The 10089-nt window shown below is 38.2% G+C and overlaps 1 long non-coding RNA gene across 1 annotated transcript; it reads right to left on the bottom strand.

The window, feature by feature from the left end:
• Positions 1-1170: 1170 nt before the first annotated feature.
• Positions 1171-3220, bottom strand: LOC128245382 (uncharacterized). Its single transcript, XR_008263132.1, has 3 exons — positions 3138-3220; positions 2088-2313; positions 1171-1698 (listed from the first exon to the last, which is right to left on the bottom strand). It is a non-coding gene; the product is annotated as an uncharacterized LOC128245382 (long non-coding RNA).
• Between the last annotated feature and the right edge of the window lie 6869 nt (positions 3221-10089).

Raw genomic sequence — 10089 nt, 5'->3', positions numbered from 1 at the left:
AAATGGTTTTTAAAGCAAAACAGGAAGTCGGCCATTTTGTTGTTGTTGTTGTTGTCGATCAATCGTGACCCCTTGTTGTACATTTATAAAGGGACACCAAATGAAGCTTCCTGTGAATTTGGCCAGGTAGTTTCAGAGGAGATTTTCTTAAGCAATCGTTGAAGGACGGACTGACGGACGGAAGGACGGACGGACATCATTAAAACGTAATTAGTCCATGGTTCACATACTGCTAACTCTACACACGTAACAACAATGTACAATCTATAGAAACTCCAAGACCACGGGATAAAAAGTGTTGTAAGCGAGCAAACGCTTTATTGAAGATGAATAGGCGGAATTTTTTTTTTTTTTTTTTTTTTTGCTTTGCGTTTGTTTGTTAAAAAAAATTACCGTTTGAATCCGAAGTTTTTCGAAACATGAGTTCAAAGCTTCTGTTACTTAAGCAAGTAAAAAGACAACGTAAACGCACTTAATGCTTGGAAGAAAAATCAATGACGTCATTTCTGGTATGACATAAGTTGCTTAAAATTGAAGAGATTTTGCAATTTAATTAGATTGACGATCATTGTAAGTAAATAAGTATAAAAAATAATATATATTTTACTTCAGTTTCAGATTGCAATATACTTCACCACGTGAACACCAAAAGTAAAAGTTCACTCGTTTACAATAGCTTTTGGTTCTCATTCGGTGAAATATATATCTCACACTGAAGAAACAATTATCCTCTGTATCATTTGTCCTCATATAAGTACAATAACTCAGCTCTGATGAAATTTTAATCTCTCTGTGTTTTTAAATGTTTTTCTCTCATTTATTGTCTGTTCGGGCTTAGCCTTGTGCCTTTTACTTGGGTCTTTGATAAATGTTTGCTAGTGGACTTGTCCTTGTAGATTCCCTTTTTAAAATAAGCTAAGAAACCTTCACTCTCAACGAGTAAGCTTATTGAGCTGGCAATAGTTGCATAATATTCAAAGCTTTTGTCTCACATCAATGAAAATATTTTGTTTTCTATGGTCATAAAACCTAACGAAAGTCGTTGTAAGACATTTATTCTAATCCTTAGGAATTATTTGCACCATGTATGGTAATTGCAGTGCGTAATTTACATCAAAGTAGGTTTTTTTTAACCAGGAATATATCAAAAGCGTGGAAATAAAACAAATAACCTCTACCAAGAACTGTTTTAACATATTCTTCCCTTTCAAAGGATTGCCAGTATTTATACATGTGTGTCTTTTATTTTCCAAAATCCTAATCAACTGAACAAGTAAAAGTACTTCTTTCACTATCAATTTGCTGAAATCAGACATAGTTTGTGTGACTGCGTGTAATATTTTGACATGTTAAAGTTTTACTCTATTCGATGTTAAATTTCAAGTTCTCTCAAAGAAATAAAGATGTATTACACATGGTTTCAGCTATAAATAAAGATCTATATCTGCATGTTGCACTTCATGTATCATTTGTTTAAATTATCCACTTCTTGGTGGAGGAAACGTGGACGCCTCGGAGCATGGATTGCCGCATGAGATCCCGATGTACTTGGTAGGATTGCAATCATTAACTCCCCATGGGTTTTGTTTGCACTCATTGAGATTTGACTCAAAACCTGAACATATCACTTCATCGAGCCAGAAATCAATGTCCTCAATGATGTTGTTCGCTGAAATCTTTATCCATTCAACACCGTACCTGTAACATATAATTAAGTATTATTTTCTTTAATGTACTCTTATTCCTTCATTTCTGATTTATTTTGTTCAAATTTTAAAGTTAGCATGAATTCAACCGTAAGATATGAAAAGCCGGATATAGTTTCCATATTGCACAATGTGTTTTACTAATACATATCTTACAGAAGCGCATTGCGCATGAACAAAAATACTTTCGCATTACTACGCCAAAACACAAATGTTGAGGGCAATGTTCTATTGAAATAAAAGTAAAATATAAATAGGAACTGTTATTATTTAGCCCATAAAATTTATTGCCAGACTCTACTTTAAAATCATATTTTTGCTTTCGACTTGAAAATTATTTCTATGAACAGCTAATTGCCAGACTTTAAGCCAATAACTTACTGGAAGCCCAAAGATCTGCATGCGACTAGTAGATTTCTATGGAAATTGTAGTCATCATTCCATTGGTCATCACAAACACCTCGCCACTCCTCATCTCGCAGTACTTCCAGACGGCCTTTAGTGGGATGACACCCATAGTCGTCCGCTCCGTAACACAGTCTCTATTGGCTACCTCCACTAGCTACAGCGTTTGTACATGGATCCTTACCGCTACACGTTAGAGGTACTGCAAGGATTAATAAAAGTGATCTTAAATAAACTGGTCTTTTTAATATAGAAACCAATCAAGAACGATTAATTTTCGAGTCATAATGGCATCCCTTTGAAGGGTTGGTATTAGCTTTAACAGTGAATTAAACGGTGAAAAGGAAACAAGCGTATAGTTTATATTTATTAATTAAAGCAAGATCAGACAGCTGAAAGCTGATGTGAATCTCTATCGAGTCCGTTTCCTGGTTAAAAAACCCAAAACTTGTGTCATTTTGCGAGGCTAAGAGAAGATAAACCTTGTTGGAATTGAACCAACAATCTCTTGGTCGAGAGGCAGACACCTTTACCACTCGACCACTCTCGATATCGGTATGATATAGAGTGTTTGTTTCTGATTCTTTCTTTTTTTGCATTGGTTGTTGTAGAGACGAGGCAAAATATACAAACGTTAGGAGTTTGTTTCTGTTAACTGAGGGTGGGGGGTCGGAAGTGCGATCTAAATGCACAGACGGACGTACAGAAAACTGACCATATAAAAATTCTGGCTTATAACACTTAAAGGTTGATTTATTATATAAACGGCAATATCTCTGCAATTACTTTTTCATTTAATTATAACGCACAATTCCACTTGCCAGACACTAAACAATGCTCTTTATGTCCCTTAGCAACGGCCTAAATGTATTCACCTAGAATGTATTTTATTATTCTGCTATACTTCGATGACGCGTGTTCTTATGTTTAAAATACTCATCGAAGTTGTCATTGTGGGATAATCTTTGACTTAAATGTTTAAATAACTACGTGTTGACAAAGCAGTCATATAACTATGTCACGTACGTTGAGGCTTGCACCCTGAGTTTCCTTTCCACGATCCGTCTTCCTGACAAACTAACGAGTTCGTACCATTGCATAACGTTGCTGTGATAAACCCTACGTTACATTTGAAGAGTATAGTTGAGACTTCAACGAAAGGAGCTGTACCAGCTTCAACGGAGCCATTGTCTATGACCGTATCTTCTTGTCGGCACACTATTTATAGACAAAAGTGTATCAATTCAATGAATACCCTTATTGGCTAATAACTATATTTAATCAAAATCGCTAGCCTCCACAATGAATATTTTATGAAAACAGAGTTAAATCTCATAAATTGAATTATAGAATTCAAATACTTAAAGGGGTTGTACTCCGTATGATGAAATAGTGATATTGGATTGGATTGTATTTAGTACCAATTTTATTATGTCTTGCGAAGATTGTCCTTGTTCCTTTATTTCACACATATGTGTTTGCTTAAGCATTTTATATGCATGTGCGTGTGTCATGTGCACAATGTCTCTATCGACATATGCATTGTGTATTTTACCCCTACATGCTTTTGCCTGGTGTTCGTGTTTTGGGTACTTTGTATATTTAAATGCCTGTGCCCTCTAAACTTTGCCCTATGTGCTATTGCCGTGTGTGTACTTTGTCTCCATGTATTTATGGCTTGTGAACTTTATCCATATTTGTTTGTACAGTTGCTTCGTTGTTTCTGTGTTATGATTATTTGTGTACTATGGCCGTATGTGATTAAATAGTTATGCATTGTAAATGTTTGACTGTGCTTGGGCATTGTTTACTTCGTCCTGATGTGTTCGTATATGCCTGTGCGTTTTGTTCTTTTTTTATATGAGTTTGTGCCTTATATACTTTGCCTCTACAAAGGCCTTGGTAATTTGCCTCTATTGTTCTCAATGTGCTAGTTTATTGAGTACTTTGTTACTATGTATTAGTTCATTGTGTTCTGTGTTTCTATATGCCAGTGCCCTTGGTTCTTTGTTCATATATGATTGTGACTTGTGTACTTTGTTCCTCTATGCTTGTGTCTTAGCTATATTCTTACTATATGCCTTTGCCTTTCATACTTTATTCATATATGCTTGTGACTTGGGTTATTTGTTCCAATATGTTTGGGTAGGAATCAGTGCAGATCTCATCCGGATGCACAGAAGAAAACAAGAGACGAATCCTGCATATGTGAAGACATATTCAAGGTGTTTGTGAAGAAGGTTGAGAACATTATATCTGGACAAACCACAACTGGTTACGAATTTTACCCCTCCCAATCAGCAGGATTCATCCAAACGATTGAGGTATATAAAGAAAATGATCCGCCAATGTTTGTTACAGATTGTCAGAAGGTCGGGTTCTTGCGTTTAACCTTACCCAATGGTGATATTACAGCAATAGTTGTCACAGTAAACATGCAGTTCGGGGTTAACAGATGAAGGTCACCGCAGGCATCAAAGGGTCAAATGATTATAAACCTGTGGAAGCCTCTTTTTAGTGGTTATAAACATCCTCGCAGTGAATATGTGCATCATCCATTTCCTACTGAAAATCAACTATTTGTACAATGCGAGTTTTTATCTTTCAAGAACTGTTCTAACCAAGGACAGTGCTTCGAGATTACCAATTATTCGATAAAACTCACGAAGCCTTATAACAGGACGACATCGAGAAAACTAACATTAGGCATTTTTGGCGTTCAGTGAAGACAGAGAGAAGATTTATTGGGATATAAACCGGGCTTCTTTAATTCGACCGCACACTGAATCCAATATCTACATTTTAACTTGTTGAACTTAAGCATTTGCAACTTCAGTTGGCCAAAAGCTTACAACGAATTTGTTAAATGGACCACAGATAAAACACGAACAAAAGGACTAAATTTTAAATGTCCAAAATAAGTCTCTAATAGGACAACTGTTCAATACAAGTGTAGAATTTTGCGATATTTGTTACATTTTTTGTTTAAAAAAACATCGTTTAATACTTTGCAAAAGTATTTGTTTTTATTTTGACATATAAGCGCTATTTAGTAAAGTGTAAACAGATTGTCTATTTATTTCTTAAGTCGATATTCAGATATATAAAATATTTATTTCACGACATAAGGGAAATAAATTTGAATTATTTTAAAGAGCAATAAACACCGTTAAAGGACCCTTTATTTTATCTGTGCGATTACCAGATGATTAACAAAGAAGCTGTGATAAATGATTTGGCTCGAAACACTCGAATTCAGATAGGCGTACAACTCTGAATACTCTGATCAAGATATGCATACAACTCAAGACACTCTAAATCAGAACTGCGTACAACTCGGGACACTATTATTAAGATATGCGTACAATTTGGGACACTATGACCAAGTTCTGCGTACAACGCGGAACAATCTAGGCTAGATCTGCGTTCCACTCGGAACACTCTTATCGGCATCTGTGTATAACACGGGGCACTCTGACCCAGATATGCGTACCACTCGGAACACTCTGATCAGCATCTGTGTATAACACGGGACACTCCGATCAGGATCAAAATACAACTCGGGACAATCTGATAAGGATCTGCGTACAACTCGGGACACTCTGATCAGCATCTGCGTATAACACGGGGAACTCTGACACAGATATGCGTACCACTCGGAACACTCTGATCAGGATCTAAATACAACTCGGGGCTTTCAAATCAGGATCTGGGTAAAATTCGGGACACTCTGCTCAGGATCTAAATACATATCGGGAAACTCTTTTCTAAATCTGCGTACAACTCGGGGCCCTCTGATCTATATCTGCGTACAACTCAGGGCACTTTTATCTAGATCTGCGTACAACTCGGGACACTCTGATCTAGATCTGCGTACAATTCGGGACACTCTAATCTAAATCTGCGTACAACTCGGGACCCTCTGATAAAGATCTGCATACAACTCGGGAAACTCTGATTGAGATCGGCGTACAACTAGTGACACTCTCATCAAGATCTGCGTACTACTCGGGACACTCGTATCCAGATCTGCGTACAACTCGGGACACTCTGATTTAGATCTGCTTACAACTCGGGGCACTTTCATCTAGATCTGCATACTACTCGGGACACTCGTATCCAGATCTGCGTACAACTCGGGACACTCTGGTCTAGATCTGCTTACAACTCGGGGCACTTTCATCTAGATCTGCGTACAACTCGGGACACTCGTATCCAGATCTGCGTACAACTCGGGACACTCTGATCTAGATCTGCGTACCATTCGGGACACTCTAATCTAGATCTGCGTACAACTCGGGACACTCTGATAAAGATCTGTGTACAACTCGGGACACTCTGATTGAGATCGGTGTACAACTCGAGACACTTTAATCTAGATCTGCGTACAACTCGTGACGATCTCATCTAGATCTGCGTACTACTCGGGACACTCGTATCCAGATCTGCGTACAACTCGGGACACTCTGATCTAGATCTGCGTACAACTCGGGACACTCTAATCTAGATCTGCGTACAACTCGGGAAACTCTGATAAAGATCTGCGTACAACTCGGGACACTCTGATCTAGATCTGCGTACCATTCGGGACACTCTAACCTAGATCTGCGTACAACTCGGGACACTCTGATAAAGATCTGTGTACAACTCGGGACACTCTGATTGAGATCGGCGTACAACTCGAGACACTCTAATCTAGATCTGCGTACAACTTGTGACACTCTCATCTAGATCTGCGTACTTCTCGGGACACTCGTATCCAGATGTGCGTACAACTCGGGACATTCTGATAAAGATCAGCGTACAACTCGGGACACTCTGATTGAGATCGGCGTACAACTCGGGACACTCTGATCGAGATCTGCGTACAACTCGGGACACTCTGATTGAGATCGGCGTACAACTCGGGACACACTGATCTAGATCTACGTACAATTCGGGGCACTCTTACAACTCGGGACACTCTGATTTAGATCTGCGTACAACTCGGGACACTTTGATCGAGATCGGAGTACAACTTGGTACACTCTGATCAAGATCTGCTTACAACTCGGTACACTATGATTTAGTTCAACGTATAACTCGGGACACTCTGATCGAGATCGGCGTTCAAATCGGGGCACTCTGATCTAGATTGGCGTACAACTCGGGACATTCTGATCTAGATCTGCGTACAACGTGGTACACTCTAATCCATTTCTGCGTACAAAATTCGGGGCACTCTGATCAAGATCTCCGTACAAGTCGGGACACTCTGATTTAGATATGCGTACAACTCGGGACACTCTGATAAAGATCTGCGTACCACTCGGGACACTCTGATTGAGATCGGCGTACAACTCGAGACACTCTAATCTAGATCTGCGTACAACTCGTGACACTCTCATCTAGATCTGCGTACTACTCGGGACACTCGTATCCAGATCTGCGCACAACTCGGGATACTCTGATCTAGATCTGTGTACAACTCGGGACACTCTGATCTAGATCTGCGTACAACTCGGGACACTCTGATTGAGATCTGCGTACAACTCGTGACACTCTAATCTAGATCTGCGTACAATTCGGGGCACTCTAATCAAGATCTGCGTAAAACTCGGGAATCTCTGATCTAGATCTGCGTACAACTCTGCACACTCTGATCGAGATCGGCGTACAACTCGGGACACTCTGATCAAGATTTGTTTACAACTCGGGACACTCTGATCTTGATCTGCGTATGACTCGGGAAACTCTGATCTAGATCTGCGTACAACTCGGGAAACTCTGTTCTAGATCTGCGTACAACTCGTGACACTCTGATCGAGATCGGCGTACAACTTGTTACACTCTGATCAAGATCTGCTTACAACTCGGTACACTATGATTTAGTTCAACGTATAACTCGGGACACTCTGATCGAGATCGGCTTACAAATCGGGACACTCTGTTCTAAATCGGCGTACAACTCGGGACACTCTGATCTAGATTGGCGTACAACTCGGGACACTCTGATCTAGATCTGCGTACAAGGTGGTACACTCTAATCCATTTCTGCGTACAAATTTCGGGGCACTCTGATCCAGATATGCGTACAACTCGGAACGCTCTGATTTAGATATGCGTACAAATCGTGACCCGCCCTACCAGTGTAACTCCTAGTTTTACCACTGTTATACTATTCTACCTCTATAATCTCCAGGTTAACATAACCTTTAATACAATGCATTTGTTTCGAATGAGCCAGCCTAGGGCGCCACCGAAATGAAATAATACTGAAAATGTCCATCTTTTGTCAGCTGTAACGTATGTTCTGCAGATTGTCAATACTGTTATTTACCTCAGCGCCTGTTTAAATTTTCTAAAAAAAATATATTAAAAATCATAAAATCTTTAGTTTTGCACGATTCTGAAATTATATATTGATTTATTTTTATTGTTTATTAATCAAAAACATTAATATTGGCCGACCGTGAAATATAGCTTTAGGTGCTCACTTGGTCAAATATATTGCTATCTTGCTCTGAAATAAACAATTATCCGCTTTGTCATTATTAGACAATTACGTGCATCGACTTAGCTCTAATATATGGTTTTTATTTAAGTGTTTTTATACGCTGTATGCATTAAGTTCAGTGTTTTTTTAGCCTGAGTCTTGTGTCTTTAAACAGAGTTGATGTTATATGTTTGGTTACATGGCTTGTCCCTGAAGTTTATAATGTATCACTAACTATAAGTATAAGCCATAGAACAGTCAACCATCAAAAAACAATATTTATATTATTCTTACAGTACTCAAAAATTGAGTCTCAAAATTGAGCTGGTGATAGTTGATTAATATACAACGCTTTGCTCTCACATCAATGAAGTTGGGTTGTTTATTTATGGTTGTAAAACATATCGAGTGTCTATTTTAAATTATGTATTTGTCATCCGGTTAAATTGTATCATGCGTGGTAATAGCTTTGCGTAACGGACACCACAAGGATGTTATATCGTATTTTAAACAAACAAAAGTTAGTTTTACCAAGAAAAAAGTTAATTTTATTTTACAAAGAACGTAGAAATTTAACAAATAAAACTCAATCCACAACAGTTTAAATCCTATTTGTCCATTTTCAAACGACTTGCTAGGATGCAAACAAGCGTGCACTCGTATTTCATTTCTTCAAAAAACCTAATCTACTTCGCTGTGAGAATCAGTTATTGGTTTCATTAAAAAATCCAATAGCTGGAATTATCAGTCTTTTTTGTGTAACTGCGAGTAAAATGTTTTCGCATGTTAACGTCATACACCATTCCAATCAAAGTAAAATAGATTACTGATAATTGCATCAACTGACAATTTTAAGCCATGATAAGGTCGAAAACATCCTGCGTGTTGTACTTCAATTAGCAATTCTATACATTATCCAGTTCTTGAAAAATGAAAAAAATACACATCGGCGAATGGATTGCCGAATGAAACTGCGACGTACTTTATGGTTTCGCAATCATCAATAACCCAGACGAATTGATTGCACTCACCACTTAGATTTGACTTAAGACCTGTACATTCAACATCATCGAGCCAGAACCCAAGATCCACAATTTCACTCACGCCACCAGTAGCATGTTAATATCCAGGAACATAGTATTAACAAAGACATGAGGATAAGCACGAAGCAGAGACCACTTTAATTATTTTGAATTTTATAGGTTTGATAGAAAACTAGTTGTTTACCAATTTAAAGAAACTATATTATAACATTACCATAAGCATGAGCAGCTCGCTAATACTCAAAGGCGAATTCAAATCATCGTTTATTATATTGATTGACTCACGAACTTCCTTCAGCTCTGCAGATTTTAGTGGTTTCTAAATTTCTCAAGGCTCTGGAAATCAGCTCATAGTTGAGAAAGGGCGAAATAGCTGTATTCAACATTGAATCTTGATGTGTTACGTACCTTATGTGGACGTTATCGCGTATTGTGTCAGATTGACAGCAACAACGGTCCC

This window comes from Mya arenaria, chromosome 9, assembly GCF_026914265.1.
Source record: "Mya arenaria isolate MELC-2E11 chromosome 9, ASM2691426v1".
NCBI lineage: Eukaryota > Metazoa > Mollusca > Bivalvia > Myida > Myidae > Mya > Mya arenaria.
This window is presented reverse-complemented; position numbering and strand designations above follow the sequence as displayed.